We start from the raw sequence: 20,203 nt of genomic DNA on the forward strand, positions 1-20,203 counted from the left end.
TACAGCAAGCTCCACGGAGCTGCTCCTGCCTCCCTGGCCAACTCGTCTCCTCTCTGTCACTTAGCCCTAACGAGCAGGTAATGAGTCCCAGCGGCCGTCCATCAACATCTGCCTCCCAGGAAGCACATTGTCTCCAGCGCTCCACTATTAATGAGAGAGCAGGGGGAAATTGGACATGATTTGTGCCTCTTGCTCTGCCATTTTGCCAGGCAATAAATACAATTTCAAATGCCAAGGCTAACGGGTTTCTTCGACCGAACATACAGTATATCCACACGCGCGCCTTTCTCTCTCTCGCTCGCTCGCTCGCTCGCTCAATCAGACGCCATGGCAAACTGCAACCCCGACTCGAGAGCGGTGAAAAATAAGCTCAGTTGGGTGTAGAAAGAACGAAAAGGAGATGGGCACTTTTAACTTTGACTGTTGTTTACAAATCCACCCCTTGTCCAAAACCAGCCATGCGTCATGTGAGCCAGCCCCTTGTGTCGAGGCTCCTCTTAGTCATCCTCTTTATACAGCACCCAGTGAAAGGATGTTTGTACTCCATGCTGACTTTTTGACAACTTGTTTATGAAGTACTGCAATGGAAGATCAATACTCACAAAATGGCATTGTACTGTTCTCTCTTTAGCTGGGTGAGTCCTCTTCTTCCGAGGCCTCAGTATATGTCCCGTAAAAAAAAAAGGTGTATCCACGTGTGAGCTTCACCTACCTGCTGACAGGAACAACACAATCACACACATGTACACGCACACAAACACGCACACACTTACACAAACAAGCACAAACTACGCACCCACTCTCCAAATCACGCCTCATAGTTCGGTTTCTGGGGAAATAATATTGTATCCTGTGGCTGAAAGGGAAAATGAAATTAAATGAAATGAAAAGCACAAAGGCATAGAGAATGGATTTGTATAACAGGTATAGCCAAAGAACCTACACCTTAGGGAGGTAATCCAGGAAGAGTGAGCTCTGCCTCTTGGTATAGAGTGAATTTTTGGGAATGTTTTTCTGGTGTAAGATATTGACTGGGCTCTTATCATTCTGAGCGAGCACACCTGTGACTACCTAGGCTCTCTCACACAGTCATGTGCCTGTTGTACCTCCACATCTGCCCACTGCTTGGTCACTCTGAAAACCCAATACAGCTGAAAACAGGCTGCGCTTCCCGTAAAACACGCTCCGGGCAGAGGCGGGGGCAGAAGCATCTCTAATTCCCCTCTGCCATTTGTTGATTAATTAGCTGCCGACAGCACAGCGTTTCATAATTTGTGATCGGGATGAGATTGTAGGCGAGAGGTTGTTCATAATGATCCCCATAAATTGTTTCTCTGTAGTAATTTGACATTTTCACTTGTCATGATTTTGTTCTCTCAAGCCAGGCGCACATACACTTTCTGTCATTTTCTGTCAGCAGAAGAGGTAGATGTAAATTATTCTTATTAAGCCTTATTTGCGAGTTATTGTTGTGACTTGTCTTGTCAGTTCAAAGCTTGGACTTTATATTTTTCTAAATATACAAATATACAGTCTATCTATATATAATTATATAAAGGAATCTATGGTACATAAATAATGCATACTTTGCTGATTGGGGATGGAGGTAGTTTTGTGCTGTCTTAGCATGTTTGCACAGTTTGATTCAGACTTGTACCTTAGCAGAACTGATGGAATGAAAATATGACTGTCAATAAAGTGATTATCTACCGTACAGGCCCATTCTGCACCATGAGTTTTATTTCCTTTCTTCTTCTATTCAATGGGCTGGGAGGAAAGGGGCCCTTAAATTATGATTTATACATACATATATTTTCAGATAATAACAGATAATAACACAGCACAGCTTCAACAAAGTTCCTGATCCCAGTTTAAACATTCCGTTGTACTGACATGTTGACTCTAGTAATACTAACCCTTGACTGACACTCAATCATCTAAAATTGCCTGCGGGCAGCCGAATCATTAACCCATTTTTCCCAGCTTCCAGCTTCCCTGGAATGACAACTGAATCAACCCACATCAGGTTCCTCTTCCACTCTGCCACTATGTCGAGTCATGTGTCTCTAATTTCTTGCCTGGCACAAATCTATTACACCCTGCACTGAAACGCGCCCTCAGGAGCCAGACTCCACTCAGCTGTGAGCTCTCCATACATATTCACATTTCGCCGGTTGACAGAATGGTGACACATCCCCTGCCACCGCGCTCGTCAGGAGAGCACTGGTGCCGGAAACTCATTTGCAAGTCTCCGGCGGAGAAGCAAGACTCGTTTCAGACTGGGAGGTGCAGCAGCTAAACGGGACCCCACAGCCCGCACACAAAGCGGGTGTCGAGCAAGAAACCGTGCACTCAGTTCAGGTGAGTCCTCCCCTTGATGAGATTACATTACATTACATTATTGGCATTTGGCAGACGCTCTTATCCAGAGCGACGTACGGTTGATTAGACGAGGCAGGAGACAATCCTCCCCTGGAGCAATGCAGGGTTAAGGGCCTTGCTCAAGGGCCCCGACGGCTGTGCGGATCTTATTGTCCCAGTCATTCACCGTAACCACTATGCTACAGGCCGCCCCTACAATAATTAGTTCATAGTGTCTTTATTTTTACCCTCTCCCCTCCCATACCCCACGCATGGTGTCAGCAGTTCCCGGGATTGACAGATTAGCAGGGACGCTATTTATACTCGCACGTCATAACCTACAACCCTAATTCCCCTCACCATCTTTGGCCTGCGCGTGTTACGAGTTCTGTAACTGCGTGGTATGAGACCCTGCGGAATGGTCGTTGTTGTTATGAGATTTGTGAGCGGCTGCACTTCAGGTTGAGAGGTTTATAGCTCATGATATGTTTGCTTGCCTGTTCTGCTAACTGCCTGCCGTGTATCATACAATGAGGCCTTGGTGGAGAGCATATGCTGGTCTGTACTCGACAAAATCAACAGAGGAGGTTGCATTGAGTAGCTTGGCCTCTGACCACAATGAGGCATTCTAGAAATTTGAGAGAATGAAAAACATCTGGGATGTCATTATAAAATATAATAAACACTGGGCAGTTCATTCATCATCAGCAGTATAATAGCACAAGGCTTTTTCAATAGGCTTTGAGGTAGTCTGTTAGTTACATGATGATCCTGAGCAATCGCTAATGTCCACCTGTGATGTGTTGTAAATTTGAGGATATTTTGAAACAGAACTTTAAATCTTTGCGATGCCGAGATGATGAGATGCACAGTACGACATTCAAACCTGGAGGGAGAAAAGCTAAGAAAGAATTTAAGAAATGCACATCTGGAACATAATTGGCAAAAGATACGGAGGTCAGGTTGCTAGTGCAGAGAATCTCAGCAATTCAGCTGAATTAGCACAAGAGATGCCTGCCATTGTCTGTCAGACTAATGTTCCTGCAGCTCTAATGAGACGGAAGGAGCCGGCGTTTATCGGAGCTCAGACGAGCTGTCCACGGACGCCCCGCCCTGCTCACATTCACTCCAGGACTCCTTATGCTCTCCAGAACTAGGCATTCAGAGCCAATCAGCACATGCCTGGAGAGGCCACATTTCTGGACTGGGGACTGATTCATTAGAGCCATCAAAACCATGAAAAAGTTTAGAGACAGGTGCCCGTTGTGCCAGCCTTCGGTGGAGGATCCTATCATGTTCTCTGCATGGAGCAGTCAGCTCTGTTTATGCGGAGTGTAGATCGCAGGCACTCGCCGAAATTGTGAGCATGTGCAACTGGGCATGATGCTAACCGGCATTTGGCTAGCTGTGTGGGTGTCACAGACCCAGAATAGCACTGCAGCCTGTCTGGTTGCCAGGTATGAGAGGTGTCTGCACAACCACGTGAGACAGACACAAACACACGGACACACGCACTTACCTGCTTATGGTTGTCCAAGGTGTCAGATGATGACTATCTCCTTCATTTATGAGATTTCTTATGGCACTATAGGCCAGACTGGGTTTGGTGTGGCTGGAGCAACAAACACACACACACACACATTTGGAAATACTATGAAATGCAATACTATGTAAGCACTGAGCAGCAGCCAGTATCCTTTCTGGTTCACTGCAGACTCCTGAATACCTCTCACGCCTACCGTGGTACCAGGCCATTCAGCAACGCCCAAGGACCAGACTGTTCAAAACATTTAGTTCTGTGAGGACTGTGCAATCAACAGGGTACTTACCACATCTGCCAGCAGGCATAAGATCAGACATGACCCACTAACAGGAAGTTGCGAAACTGGGGTGTTTTCAGAAAGAGCTCAGTGAACGTGCCGGGTTGGGGGGGGGGCGCTGTGTAAAATGTTTTTGTTTATACCTTTTCTGTTATTGAAGAGACAGGGTGGAAAGTGCACAGAATGTGCTCAGCCGACATGTTGTGGCTTATGTTTACTGCTGCCCGTGCCTGGCCTTAATAGCACTCTCACTGATCTGCGCTAATCCAGGCGCTAATCTATCGGGTGGCGTAGGCGAGGAGGGAGGCGCGCAGTGACAGGCTGCAGTCGACGCGCTCGGTTTCGCTCCGTCACTCCCCGCTCCCGCTGCCGTGGCCCGTTCATGCTGACCCTGCAGCCGGGGGCCGGGGTACAGGGGGTCAGACCATGTGCACCACCATCATGGTCCTCTCCACCCTGGCCTTCATCCTGCGCAGACGCTTCTCCAACAGAGTCTCACCGTGAGTACCCCCGTTCCCCACCGCGTACGCTCCATATGAGCTCCTGCCAGATTCCGAGCGCGGGGGTTTGCAGACCGCTGTCTGTTCTGGCCCCACGTGGAATGACCTTCCTGTGGATGTCAGAACAGCAGAGTCTCTGACCACTTTCAAATGAAGACTCATCTCTTCAGGCTACACCTTTCCCTCCCTACCTCACCACCATGATTAGCCTTGGATATTTATATATAGTTATATATAGATATTGTTGTATTGTATTCAGGGTTTTTAGCTGCCGACCGTGGTATGCCATTTCGTAAGTTGATGTATTCTTCGAGGGTTCCAATTGTAACTGTATGGTCATGCTGGGACTCGGAACCGTATTGTCCTCTAGGGTCCTCTTCACACTTCTCCCTGTGTTCGATCTGCACTTCATTGTACATCACTCTGGATAAGAGCGTCTGCTAAATGCTTTGTAATGTAATGTCATGTAATGTAATGTTTGTGGCCTGACCTTGTGTGCAGCTTGGGAGTGAACACCTTGCAGTGCGGAGACTCCATTCTGGTACCACACTCCGGCTCACGGATCTAAAACAGGCTCTGCTTTTGCACCTTATTGAATATGTTCTGGGTGAAAGCTGCATGAAATGATCAATTGTCTGCTTCCTTTGCTGGTTGTTCTGCTCACACATTCATGCAATGAGCAAGGATTTTGGCTTCAGTATTGTCCGGTTGGAGAATCATCCATGTTCTGAGAAACACAATTCTCGGTTCTGTTGTGCTCCGAGATTTCATCGAGCAATAATTTTCAAAGCCATAAATTTGTATAGTAAAATGGAAAAGTGTGTGGAAAATACTGTGGATGGAAAGATGACCAGATTGCAGCTGTTTTGTGAACGTAATTGGTTCTGTGATGGACTGTGCATTTCTAGGGGAATCTGCAGCAGGATGTTATGAGGAAGGAAACCACATAGACCTGGGAATTAACATGTCATGTCTAACTGGGGTAAATGAAAATCATGGGGGGAAATGCTACCTGACAAATGGAGGCTAAATATAATTTACAGCTCGTTGTCAAGAAATCCCATAAATACCTGTGGGTTATTGTCATTTCTGTAGCAGTGCAAAATGTTGTTTTTAAAGCTCTGTGAAATCTGCTGATCACCCTGCGGATATGCTGTCAGGAGAGCCGCATTCCCAGAACCAGGGTGTTCTGGGTATTTTCCTGTCTTTCATCCCCTCGGCAGGTTGGACCGTTTAACAAAAACCTTTAAGAACAGGCGATCATTCATATTAATGTCGGTGAAATTCAGCACCAGTAATTGTGTGCAATTTTATCGCTGTGACTCACAGCATGATTGTGCTCAAGCAATTACATCCATGGCTAATCTGCTGATCATATAAAATCTGCAGGAGAATGCCCTATTTAATTTCTTTTTCAATGAAAAGACTTAAACTGCAAGCATTGCTATAAGCTCTGGCAAGGATGAAAGGGTCCAGAATAGTCTCATCTACTTTGATACTCAATTCCAGGCTGGCCTGACATGTTTTTCTGAAAGGATGCTATGACAGACAGCTATGAAAGGACCCTGTGTAAGGATTCAAATATTGCATTTTCTTACAGTCTTTTTATAGTCTATATCATAATATGAACTTCATTTGTTCATTATGAATATCAAATATCAAGGTTTCAGGAAAAATATATAATTCACACATTTTACTGTTTATATTTGTGTAATTGCAATGTGTAGTTGTACTTGTTTTTCCACATGTAAAAACATTGTACCTCCAGCCACCTCCACTTGCATTCTGCAACCCAGTAAATGAGTTGAACACAGGAGCAGTACCTGGTTATTGTTGGAGGAAACAATAGTCATACTATTTGAACAACACCGTTGAACAACTGTTGTTACACCCAAAGACTTTTATGTTGTCGTTTTCTGACAGTAAATGCAAGGTATATGTACCCTTTCTCCATAAAAAGTTGTTTTATAGGGGCTGGATGAGTTCCTTCAGCTAGACATTATCATAGCACATATCTTCAGCACACTACCCTCATTCACCATGAGTTGTGCCTCTGTCCTCCCACACCAGGTACACAGGAGAAGTCAGTGAGAAAGAGATGGCGGACACACAGAGAAGCCCTGAGCTGACAAAGAAATGATAACCGCATTGCCCCAAGACACCAGGTCAAGGTACGAGACACCACCCTGCCCCATCCCCCATTGGATACACTTCGGAATTAATTATACACTCAGTGAGCACTTTATTAGGTATTTATTACAACTTTTTTTTTATTTTTTTACTTATTTTATAACTTCTGCTGCTGTAGCCTATCCACTTTGAGTTTTGACGCATTGTGTATTCAGAGATGCTGTTCTGCATACCACTGTTGTAATGCATGGTTATTTGATTTACTGTCACCCTCCTGTCAGCTTTGACCAGTCTGGCCCTTCTCCTCTGATCTTTCTCATTAACAAGGCATTTTTTCCTGCAGAACTGCGCTCACTGGATGTTTCTTGTTTTTCACACCATTCTCTGCAAACTCTAGAGCCTGTTGTGCGTGAAAATCCCAGGAAGTTAGGAGTTGCTAAAACCACCCTGTCTGGCACCAACAATCATTCCACGGTCAAAGTCATTTAGATCACATTTCTTCCCGGTTCTGACATTTCGTCTGAAAAACGGCGGAACCTCTTGACCATGTCTGCATGCCTGTATGCATTATGTTGCTGCCACATGATTGGCTGAATAAATATTTGCATTAACAAGATCGTGTACAGGTCTCCTTCATAAAGTGCTCACTGACTGTATAATTGGCTCGGCACTACACTGCACTGGCACTACATCTTTTTTAAGATGAAGGAAATTATGTTTACATGTTTTTTTTGCGATTGCTTCACATGTGCCACAGTTTTGAATGATGAAGGGTCTCTCAAGTCTCGACCCAACTCTATACTAAATACTAAATACTGGAAGATGTTTCCCCATGGATATGGCTCTAAACATTTACATTTATAAGCAGTGTAAAATTCCACAACCTGGTGTGGGCCCCGGCCCAGCACAGCTATGTGGGACAGACCCAGGCTTCACTGAGGTAGTGGGGGCTTCAGTCATATTTTCAGTTTTGTGGTGGGGAGAGCACATCGCTGTAGCAGCTCCTTAGCTGTATACAAGCTTGAGGACCTCCAGGAGACTGCCACGAAGCAGTAATTTGACTAACTCCCCTTTGTGTTTCCATGGTGATCAGGTAAGCACTTCCTCAGCAGGAATCAATAGCTCGCTATTACAGCACACTGAATGGCTCTGTCGGGCTTCTGGTAAATCACTTACTTACCCTAAAGACTACAGGCACCAGGCCTGGCAAGGCATCAGGCTGTATTTAGGAATATCAATAAAGCTCTGGTCGTGTGACACCGTGTTAAGCCCTGGGAGGCACTGCAGGAAGTCTGTCGCATGACGTGAGGTCTCATGGCCACTGCATGTGTCACATAAACGCTCTCAAATTCAGCCTGCATGTTACCAAGGGATAAATCAATGGCAATAAACTACAGCAGATAAGCACAGCTGTGAAGGCCATTCCAATTCCACAGGCACCCAGGGCCATCAAACCCCACTGTTTACAATGACTTCCTCTTTTATTTTCCATGTCAATAACAGATGTTGAAAGATGCTCAATGAAAATGTCATGAGTTTGGGCTTATTACAGGCAGCATTTTCTCTGTCTCAAAGATATGAAATATTACTCCATATATTCATATTAAGTATACTACATTCTAAATTGTTTAAACAGATGTCTGATTACAGTAGTTAATCTATGCATTTGTGGACTTGATCAAACTTGATTTGTTGCATTTCATATTCTGCACTTTCTTATGACCAAGCGTAACAGAAAGTGCATTAACTTTTCAGTTTGTTATTTATGATGACATTGAAATGTGAACAATCAGAATGGCTTTCACAGCAATTCTAGTCGTTATTAAATTCTGTCAGTTTGAGTGTTCAAAGGCAGATATTCCTGTGGAAGTATTAAAAATAATTACAAAAGCTCTTCAAACCAGTGACTAGCTCAGCATATAGTAATGATAGACAAGACCTTGCCTGTTTTTTTCCCCTTACTATTCCCAAATTACACCTGATTCTGGCCTGTTTGATCATACCATATCTCAGTCACCTGAATTTCACCTGGCTGTGTCTCCATAGTTGTCCTAGCTGACTTTGTCATGACACACTTTGCTAAACCCTTTCTCATACAGCTAATATCAGTAAGGACCTGAACCATGCCCATGCCATCTGTGTCTGTGTGCCGCATAGCGGACCATAGCATTAGGGAGGGCTTCAGTTTATTCAGTTTCAGCAGGGAATAGCACGATGGCCTCTTGTTGATTGGCGCCTCAGATCTCCTCTGGCGCAGCGAGTGTGCAGCCCAGCTGAAGGAAATGTGAGTGAACAGTGCTCGATATGAACAGTCCTCGATATGAACAGTGCTCGATATGAACAGTGCTCGATATGAACAGTGCTCGATATGAACAGTGCTCGATATGAACAGTCCTCGATATGAACAGTGCTCGATATGAACAGTGCTCGATATGAACAGTGCTCGATATGAACAGTGCTCGATATGAACAGTGCTCGATATGAACAGTCCTCGATATGAACAGTGCTCGATATGAACAGTGCTCGATATGAACAGTGCTCGATATGAACAGTGCTCGATATGAACAGTCCTCGATATGAACAGTCCTCGATATGAACAGTGCTCGATATGAACAGTGCTCGATATGAACAGTCCTCGATATGAACAGTGCTCGATATGAACAGTGCTCGATATGAACAGTGCTCGATATGAACAGTGCTCGATATGAACAGTCCTCGATATGAACAGTGCTCGATATGAACAGTGCTCGATATGAACAGTGCTCGATATGAACAGTCCTCGATATGAACAGTGCTCGATATGAACAGTGCTCGATATGAACAGTGCTCGATATGAACAGTGCTCGATATGAACGCTTCAGGAGAAACAGCTGCTTGAGCTGAGGACGCTTCAGCACAGGCTTGGAATCCATTCCAAATTTAGGGGAAAAAATGTCGATTAAAAAGTCAAATCAATCAAAAAGAAGTACGTTTTACGCAGATCTCAGGATCTTAGTTTTCTGTTGAAGGCAGCAGAAAGGCATTATGCCAGCTGAACAATAGAGGATTCAAGGAGATTGAGCAGTTTGATTTCTGACAAGTATGACATTGATGATTTACATACTCTCGTCAATAATTCGCCTTGCCCAGTATGGGGTTTTCGGTCATGAATCGGGTCACTTTGTAGGATCCTCAGTCATGCATACACAAACATAGGGCCTCTGGAACAGGACAGGCACCTCAAAAACAAATATGGCTTCCAAATATCAAAGAGGGGATTGAGAAACTAAAGGCTTCTACATAAAAGGAAGAGTATAATGATAACAGGGCCCTCCTGAAGACTTTAGGAACAAGTGCATATTGCTTGGGTTCATGCTGACAGTAATATATATGTTAATGACGTGGTATGATCTGAAGGCCCAGTCCAGCTGACGAGACGAAGGCTATGTGGACCAGGCTAGTGTGGGCCTGCAATGGCAGAGGGTAGATGTGGGAGCGAGAGGCCTTAGAGAGAAGACAGAGCTCCAGAGCGAGCTGCCAAATGCCCTGTTTTCAGCTTTAAAGTGCTTTTTCTCCTAACGTTTGCGTGTGTTTAAATGATTTAGAAGTTACACAGCCCAGATCTGCAGAAGGTTGCTTTAAAACCGTTGCCATTCTGGCAGGAGCTCAGATGATCCACAGCCACAGGAAATATCTGCAGCCTGTATAAGATGGTGAATGGGGTATGTGTAAACAGGTGTACATTGTAGAAGATCACAAATTTACCAAATAGAAACAGCTCTACCCCAAAACAGGTTTTGTGTGATTATGCTAGCATAAACCTGTACTCCTTCACAGCATTTTCCCTTAAATATTTATGTCCTTGCATGTCAGCTTTTATCCTCCATCTGTCTGGTCCCTTTCTCACAGATGTGAGCTCTAGATACAGAGTGTGTCCTCAGTTCAATGGCTAGAAAATTGGATGTCATTCCCACCCCTTCTTTCCCTTGTCATTTTTGGAGCCTCACGTGTGAATGAATATGACAGTGTAAGTCATATTAGCCGCTGGGGGGGGGGGGGGGGTAATTTTCAAACACAGTTTTCCATGAGCTGAATCAGTGCCACACCCACCAAAGTCTTTAAGTCATTAAAAGGCAAGATAGTGGACTGAGATAGCTTGAAATAAATGGAGGTCAACTTGTTCTATCTGCCAGGGACAAGGGCGGTGCGTTTAGACTGCCATCTGGAAAGCACTTCTGATCTCTGGTGTTCTGCTGGTGTTTTTATGGAACAGCTTCAGTCGTTTCCTGTGCAATGGACAAGTAAATGTAGAGTAGCTTCAATTACCATTGAGAGCTTCTTCATTGGAACAGTTCTGCAATTCTTTTCATTTTCCAGTCCACCTCTCTGGAACAGTACCCTAAATGACCACACTGTGATCAAGACCCAGCTTCTACTCCTGGCCCTGACTGCCTTCCTCCATGTTGTCCTGGGCTGATTCAGCTGTGTTCAGAGACTGCAGCGCGGTCACAAATCAACCTAAAGAGGTGCTGATGAAATCACTACATTATAAGATGCTAATGACCTGACTGTTCTTCTGATCGACAAGGTCACACAGTGCAACATTGCCCCCCCTTTACACTCTAGCAGACACGCATACTTTCCCCTTCTGCCTATCATGGTTTTTAGAGCCATGGTTTTAAGTTGTATCTGTTATTGTTCATATGTTTATTCAAGGTTTTTGTGTTATACTGTCTCTGCCAGACTATTTATGTTGTAAAATATGAAAATAAATATTGCTTAAAGCTTTATATCTACAGTATACTGTATGTAGCTACTTTTACCCAATTTACAATTTAGTCATTTGGTAGATGCTTCAAGCCAAATCAACTTTCAAAAGTGCATTTTACATAGTAAAATATTGTTTACAAATGTCAATTCTTAAACTCACATGACACACACTCAGTGACCACTTTATTAGGTATTTATTAGACTAATTGGTCTTCTGCTGCTGTAGTCCATCCATTTCAAGGTTGACGTGCTCTTCTGCATACCACTGTTGCAATGCGTGGTTATTTGAGTTACTGTCGCCTGCCTGTCAGCTTGAACCAGTCTGCCCATTCTAGTATGACCTCTGTCCTTAACAAGTTATTTTAAACCTCCACCCACTGGAGGTTTTTTGTTTTTTGCACCATTCTCTGCAAACTCTGAAGACTGTTCTGCATGAAAATCCCGGGAGATCAACCGTGTCAGAGATACTCAATCCACCCCATCCGTAGTCAAAGTCACTCAGATCATATTTCTTCACCATTAATGTGTTTGGTCTGAACAACAACTGAACCTCTAGACCATGTCTGCATGCTTTTCTGCATTGAGTTGCTGCCACATGATTGGCCGATTAGATATTTGCATTAATGAGCTGGTGTACATTAATAAACCTAATAAATACCTAATACCTAATAAATAGATACCTAATAAAGTGGTCACCGAGTGTATTCGTCTCTTACATTGAGTATATACTATTGCATGGTTTCTGTCTATGTTCACATAACTCCCTTATAAATGACTTACGCTTAGCATTGATTATGGAACTATGAAAATGTGAAAATATAAATTCAACTAAATTTGCGTATCAAAGACGAGACACGTCTACACAACACATCATTCTCAGGAATAGAACAGTGAAGGAAGTAAATTGTGTTGTAATGGAGCATGTTACACAGCTGAATCTACTTCCAATTTCCTAATATAAAATTGTATGGCAATGAATGCCTACAATATTCATGACACAGTTAACACCTCGCACTGTGTCCTTGTTCGGGCCTGAAATGCAGACACAGCCTGACTCAAAGTGACAAGGACGCAGCAAAGGGTAGGCCACACATTTGATATAATTTTGCCATCTGAATTTTGCGAGGATGGAATCAAACTGTAAAGATGTATATCTCAACAAATCTATCTGCCCAGCGGACCCATTAACTCTAACCTCCTGCGTATTCATTTAGGAGAAATCTCATTCATTCTCCTCTGTAAAACAAATGATTCATGTGAGCTACGAAGCATCTTTGTGTCCTGCGTTCTGTACCATCTCCCATCTGTGCGTGCTGAAAGCAAATCTGGACGAGAGCCTGCAGCAAAGTCCTCCTGTACATCTGTTATGTTCCCCAAACACAGCCACACCCTACATGACTCCAGTGTGGCTCCAGGGTAGAAATAGGACATCTTTCTTCAAATATTGACAAGAGGTTGTATATTCTCGGAAATCAATGACTTCAAAGCTTAAATTTAATAAGGTTTTTTTTCTTTTTTCTATACAGTCGAACAATTGAAATGAGCTTGGCCTTCGACCCGTCCCTGACAGAAAGCAGGCTGGTCACTAAAACCTGAGCTCTGTTGACTGATCGTCTGAAACGTCCCCCTACAGCATAAATGAGATCTGATCTTTGTTCTTCCCGTCTGATTAAAATGATTGAATTGTGTTTGTGCTTGTTTTTCTTGTTTGTTTTGCTCTTCATAGTCACGGAGAGTTGTTGCACAAGCTTGTTTCTGTCTCCGCTGAGGTTGAACACAGACATTTATTAAAGGGATGGAGTGCATTGCTTCAATTAGAAAGTCCATTTAAAATCCAGTACCGAGGCATGTGGTGCACTTCAAACAAAGATCCACAGATAAAAACAAATGTGCCTCTAACTAAAATAAAATATGAGTAACATCGGACCAAAATGCCTCTGATCACTTGCGTATTACAAATACATGTCTGTTAATAACAAGGGCAGACAAGACTCCAATATCATTTGTTGTGGTTTATCTATGCTCATTCCCTCCTGGCAAATCAGTATATCTCAAATTACCACATGAAAGCGTGTTTTTTTTTTGTTTTTTTTTTCAATAAAAAAAGCGGAGGCCTTTTGTTAATGAGATCGCCTTCCTGATCTACAAAGCAGACCTCGAAAAGTAATTTAATGATCTGTGGAGGCCATGCCGGTTAATAGCACTGAAAGCCAGAGAGAAAGATTGGGTCTAATAAGCTCTATAGTGCCTTTCCTTCCATAGCTCCAATTGAGTTTTACTCATATGATGCTCACCATAATTACTGGACTATAACGGGGAGAGGGAGCGGGAGGGGTTGCGGTGGTGTGTGTGTGGGGGGGGGGGGGGGCAAATAAACAAGAAATGGACCATCCAACCAACAGCTAAGAATCAAATTAGATCAAATGAGAACATTTTAATAGAGGCAAATTGTTATAGCCAATGATGCTCCTCCTGCCCCAGCTTTCGAAAATCCACTGGAGGCCACCCAAGGTTCTGCCTCAGACGTGGGGGTCAATGTATGTCTCCCACAGGGCACTCAGAAAGGCAGGGAACAGCAACTGCGCCTGGTATCAATGCATCGGCCCATTGTTGGGGTTCACAGCAGATTTGGTGTGGAGAACGGATTGGGGGTTTGGGGGGGGGGGGTGATGGTATCTCACAGAGTTCCCAGTACCGCAGGAGGATTAGACACTGAATAATTCAGCTGTGGTGTTAAGCCACTGAGGTGAGCAGATAATTAAGGGCTCGCTGACACAGCAGTCTCCCACCACACCCTCTCTCTTTCAAGCTATACGGATAGACAGCGCAAATGCCACAGCCAATTACACACACCCACACACCGTGTGCTCACTATTCCCACGGCCCCACCATCTGGGTTTACAGGCTACTACAGGTCAGCAGTCAGAGGGTGGTAGAGACCTCCAAAATCAGCACCTCTCTCTTAACTGCGAAACCCCCTCTGTTCTTTGCATTATACTATGTTGAAGTCAGTTCATTGTCTACCGGACTCATCTGTGGTTAAACCATTTTCCCAACTGCAATTGTGATACCCCACATGAAAGTACTGAAATATGAATTCATCCCACATGAAAGAACGAACCAATAAGCTATTGACTTCATTTAGAAAAAAATGCAGTTTTGTTGTACTCACCAGCAGTGATTGACTATGGTCAAAATTAGACAACCAATGAACATACTAGAATATTCAGGGTCAATGTAACTAAAATGATGAGCTATGAAATGATAATAATATAGCTTATTACTATAAATAAATATGACTATTTGAATATACACATACATATCTGGTAATATACTGTGAAGCAATTCAGGTTAATTACCTGGCTCAACTCAATGAGACAATGGCAGTGCTTTAACTGGGATTTAAACCGTAAACTAAATCATAAGCTAAGGTTCCAAACTATTATTTTACACTGCTTTTCTTCTTTAAAACACTTGGGTTAAATTGGCCATTTTGCTCATTTTACAATGGTGATTAATGTGTGAACCTGCATGAGTCAAAGAGTTAGGCATCCAGCTCACACTGTACATGACGGCTTCACAAGAGCATTCTCACTGCATTACAATGACAACAGAGACAGGGTGGAACACACTGCACAACTGGGAGGCTTTGGGTTAAAGGGGATTTCAACGTAATCCTGAGTGGCTTTTTGCACAAATCGCCACATCTCAGTGGATCTGTCTGAAGCCATATTGTCAAAAATTGATGCCTAGCAGGGGTTTTTTAAGCTGTGAGTGAGCTTTAACAGATTGAGTGACTGGACTGGACATTCACATTACTGTAAAAAAAATAATAATAAAAAGCCATGATCTGATGTATTTCCCTCCGAAATCTGAAAACACGAGCACAAGCATCCTGGCTGCCAGCAGAAAGATTTCCGAGGTTCATCTCCACCGAGGAGCTGGCTGGCCAGCCTGATGCCCACTGCATGAGTCACTGCCTTGCACGGTTGTGATTATCATATGAAGTAGATTGAGGCTCCCCAGGAAACAGAGCAGAAATAAGAGCTGGGGGTGGGAGGCTCTGGAGGATGCCAGGAGTCCCTGCGAGAATGGCTGTGAATAAACATTCCTCTGGACTATGACCTCATGGTGTGGTCTGTTTGGATTCGACGATGAGGGAACGGCCCTGGCCTAATACTACAGCACATTATCTACAGTAACCAGATTGTCAGTTCCTGCTTTCCTTTTCTCCTACAATTGATAACAGGAGCAAATAGGGATGGCCAAATGCAGATAATCTATTACCAGCTGTATTCAAATTGAACAGGCTCCTTCTTGAAAATCCATACACATTTCTGTTTTAGTAGCGCAATGGCATGACTTTCACTGTTAAGAATACGAAGCAGGCCATCGAGTTAGTCTGTAGAATTGATGGTACTACCGCTGTTATTATAGAGCAGGTAGCTAGGTCCAGCACTGCAAACACATAAAAATAAGACAATCTTCGTCTTATATTTAGATTTCAAGGTTCAGTTTCACAGATACAGATGAAGTCTAGTCCTGGACTAAATTGAGCTTTGTATGCAGAATCTCAGAATAGAATTTAGTCAAGGACTAGGCTTAATCTTTGTCGGCAAAATCGCAATTCTATTCCTTTTTTACAAAAAAATAAAAAGAGACCATTTTCAAGATTAATCACTTGTTTTTACAGTGGGATTCTCAACATTAAAAGTCAGTTACAGTAAAATGTCTCATGAAAATTCTTTCTGAACTGATTTCAATGAATAATTAGTAAGCTCATAGTGAAAAAAATATTTTAACTTTCCTGAACTCTGTCCCTTGCATGTTCAACCTGTCTGTGCAGACTAATCTCCCATTGGGACAATGTTTATGTTTTAGCTAGACTAGCAACATTTAGTCATTTTGTAAATTAAGATTTCCTGCCAGAAATTCCTTCTGCTGGACTTGTTTTGGTTGAACAATTTGGCAATATAGCTTTGTTGTATTTATGCTAGGCAGCTTGAAGCATTGTTGTTTAATTTTAAAGAAGACTAAACAAAACAGTATTAGAGCAGGGAACTGGCAAAGCTAGAAACTTGTTATCCAGTGGGAGAGGAGTGACCACAAGTGACAGTTATTCCAAGTGATAAGGGCTAGTGAGAAAAATATTCCTAAAGATGCAATTTGTTGAATTGAATTAAAGTGATATTAAAATGTTGACATCTATTTATTGTTGATCTATTTCTGTCTTTAATGCAGATTTCAAAAATACACATCTTTTATGAAGCAGCTGAGAAGTGCTTTGGTCTGGTTATCTGCCTTTGCAATGAACTCACTTACTGGAATCCCAGTCAGAGCAGGAGGACAGGAAGGCTGTCTCCAGAGACTATGCTAATTGGAAAAGGGGGGCAAAGTTCTAGGAAGAGAATGTATTTGCATAATTTGCTTCGCTTACCTATCCGGCGTCGTGACTGCGGGAGAAACAATGAATGATGTATTCAGTGGCAAAATGCAGCTTGCTCTCAGCCGACAATACAATTACAATCTGTATCAGGGAAACTGCATATGTGTGGGTATGAATGCGACAAAATACCATGGCAGATACGGAGGATTTTTCTAATCTTCAGACTGATAGGTGGTGAAGCCACAAATCTGAAGCTGGCACAGGCATGGATTATTAATTCAATGGAAATCGTTTGCCAAATGTTTGTGCCTGTGGAATGTATCAAACAAATGACACAGCAAGAAGGTTGATGCCGGTTAATGGTTAACGTCATCTTTCACATGGAACCCTGAAAAACAGGTGGCAGCTGTGGCGTGAGATGGATATATGCGTTGCGGCAGTAGCAATGGGAGGCCCTCGCGTCTCCGAGCCCCTTTCAACTGCCCCAGAGTTAAACACTCGCCTGCCACGCGTGCATTTATCTGAAGAGCCTTTTCAGGGTTGAAGGGACGGCAGAAGGATGCGGGTAATTGAGGGCTGAAAGGGAGCCCAGACGGAGATGTGGAAGTGCTTCCACTCGGCGAGCCCCGTGGGCTGTCATAGAGCCCTCCCCTGGCCCCAGCTGTGAGGGCGGGAGACTCAGCCATGCCATCTATCTCAGGCACCATGCGATCCCTGCGCCATCCGCAGCTGTGACAAGCAAAGACACTGCCACTTTGGGCAGAAAGAGCCCAGCTGTACATCAGATCATATACATGCATCTCCATTGCTGCAATTTCCCATATGAATCGCTTCTTCATGTATGCACATTATCATAAGAAGATATTGGTTAGACGTGGGGATTCTCATAAGCGTGCTTCTGCTATCTAAATTCTGTTACAGCAAAACTTGGCCATTTTATAACATAGTAAAATAAATCAATAAAATGTAGGCCTACATTATACAGTCCCTTCAAAAAGTATTGGAACGGCAAGGTCAGTACCTTTGTCTTTGCTATACACTGCACCCGGCTCCTGCCAAATGGCTGAAGCTAAGCAGGTGTGGGCTTGGTTGGACTTGGATGGGAAACCACCTGAGAAAACTATGTTGCTGCTGGAAGTGGTGTTGGTGAGCCAGAAGATCTTCTCTCTGGTCAAAATATCCCCAATTCCCCAGAACTGTAGCTTCACTGTGGGCACTAAAGATTCCATGACACTCTTTGCAAAGAGTGGTGTTCCTTGGTGTCCTGGCTAATTTCCCAGCCCTGGCTCTTTCAATCTGCCACCTAATCATCCCCTGATTCAATTGTTCACCACCTCAGCTGGTGTGTGGTGAGCATACTGGTGCCAGAATGGCAGCCATTGCATCACATTGGTGGTGGTTGAGATTGATCACTCTAAGCGCTTTGAGTGTCTAGAAAAACATTATAGGAATGTAATGATCTATCCAATTGAGATTAAGATTTACAGGAGATGACAGATCCAAATTTCAGCTTTTATATCCTGGTATTTTTATCTAGATTTGTAACATATCACCTTTTGTATCAGAGCCCACAATTTTTACGTGAGCAAAATTATTGGATTTTTGAAAAATACTGATGTGTCCTGTTAGATGGATTGTTGATGAAAAACCCCAAAACATCAGTCAGTGACAAATACCCGCCAAATACCCGCCCTGAAACAAAAAAACCGCTGAAAGAGGCTGCAGTAAAAGCCTGGAAAAGCATCACTAAAGATGAATGCAACAGTTTGGTGATGTCAATAAGTCACAGGCTTGATGCAGTTATTGTTAGGGGTCTCCCCGCGCAGAGACCCAAATTCATTAATTCTAGGAAATTCCTATCCATCTGAACACAATGACCAAAAAAAACCGGAACGTAGTCGGCAGGATTCGAACCTGCGCGGGGAGACCCCAATGGATTTCTAGTCCATCGCCTTAACCACTCGGCCACGACTACAGGACAAGAAACTGTGCTACATTGCTCCATGCTACAGCACCAGTGCACTGGGACTCAAACAAACAACCTTTTGTTGTGTTCCAAACCTAGCTGTCTAACCATTACACAACATTGCCAAATTGTGATTATAACTGCAAATATGGAGTTATTGCTGTATTCTGTTTTGTAATTACTTTCTCTGTCACAATGACAAAAATATGTTGCGTATGATATTGCGATTGAGCATAAACAAAATGGCACCCTGCGTGATGTAACGTTGAGAGGTTAATGTGCGGCTGTTCCACAAGGCCCTCTATCACTATGTGATGTAATCAAACAGAGCCACAGGCGGTCATGGGGAATGCGTAGAGCATCTACATCAGTGGTCTCCAACCCTGGTCCTGGAGAGCTACTGGGTCTGCTGGTTTTCGTTCTTACCCTGCAATTAACTATAATCAACTGCTCTAATTTAATTAATTAACTCACTTCACCTGGTTCCCTGGGTCTCAACAGGTGCTGATTTTAAGGTGAAAACAAAAACCAGCAGACCCAGTAGCTCTCCAGGACCAGGGTTGGAGACCCCTGATCTACATCTACAAACTCATTGCCACGGAGGGCCGTCTGTATGCACGTTTTTGCTCCAACCAATTAATGCTGCCTTAATTGATTTCAATTACTCAGCCATATGCAATTAACTGCATTAAAGCACAGAATATATGCAGCAGTTGTTATTTAGGCAACAGAAATAACAAATTTTACTTTATATTCATTATGTGCAAACCTACAGCCCAAATTCAGCAAATAATTGAACTAATTATATAATCAAAATCTGAGGCTGGAATAAAAACCAGCTTATACACTGATCAACATGGTATCCACTTTCAAGTGTACAAGAACACAAAAAACTGGAACGTAGTCGGCAGGATTCGAACCTGCGCGGGGAGACCCCAATGGATTTCTAGTCCATCGCCTTAACCACTCGGCCACGACTACAGGACAGCAGGTCACACCACATTGCTCCAGGGAACAACACCAGTGCACTGGGACTCAAACACACAACCCTTGAGCTTAAGTCTAGTCTAGTCTCTGTCATAATAATTATACAATATAGCCACACTGTGATTCAAACTATGAACTGAGACCCACAGAGGTTTTGTCCACATTAGATAGCATTGCCAGAAACTTACATGACAACTTGCATTTTTTTAAAAGTGTCCATTCTCAAGGGTACAACACCTGCACCCGACCCACCAATGGGCAGTTACAACCATTATTTAAACTGCTGCTGAACAAAGTAGGCATT

The 20,203-nt window shown here is 43.4% G+C and overlaps 1 protein-coding gene and 2 non-coding genes across 3 annotated transcripts in view; 1 reads left to right on the forward strand and 2 right to left on the reverse strand.

Moving 5' to 3' along the window:
- Window positions 1-1,714, forward strand: part of cygb2 (cytoglobin 2) — an 11,410-nt gene extending 9,696 nt beyond the window's left edge. The window contains exon 3 of the mRNA XM_061231095.1: window positions 1-1,714. This exon is cut by the window's left edge and continues 1,542 nt beyond it. The gene's annotated coding sequence lies outside the window, so the exon portion shown is untranslated.
- A 17,125-nt stretch (window positions 1,715-18,839) lies between these two features.
- On the reverse strand, window positions 18,840-18,921 carry trnas-aga (transfer RNA serine (anticodon AGA)). Its single transcript has one exon. It is a non-coding gene; the product is annotated as a tRNA-Ser (tRNA).
- Window positions 18,922-19,811: 890 nt separating this feature from the next.
- On the reverse strand, window positions 19,812-19,893 carry trnas-aga (transfer RNA serine (anticodon AGA)). Its single transcript has one exon. It is a non-coding gene; the product is annotated as a tRNA-Ser (tRNA).
- Between the last annotated feature and the right edge of the window lie 310 nt (window positions 19,894-20,203).

This window comes from Conger conger, chromosome 2 (assembly GCF_963514075.1).
Source record: "Conger conger chromosome 2, fConCon1.1, whole genome shotgun sequence".
Classification (NCBI taxonomy): domain Eukaryota; kingdom Metazoa; phylum Chordata; class Actinopteri; order Anguilliformes; family Congridae; genus Conger; species Conger conger.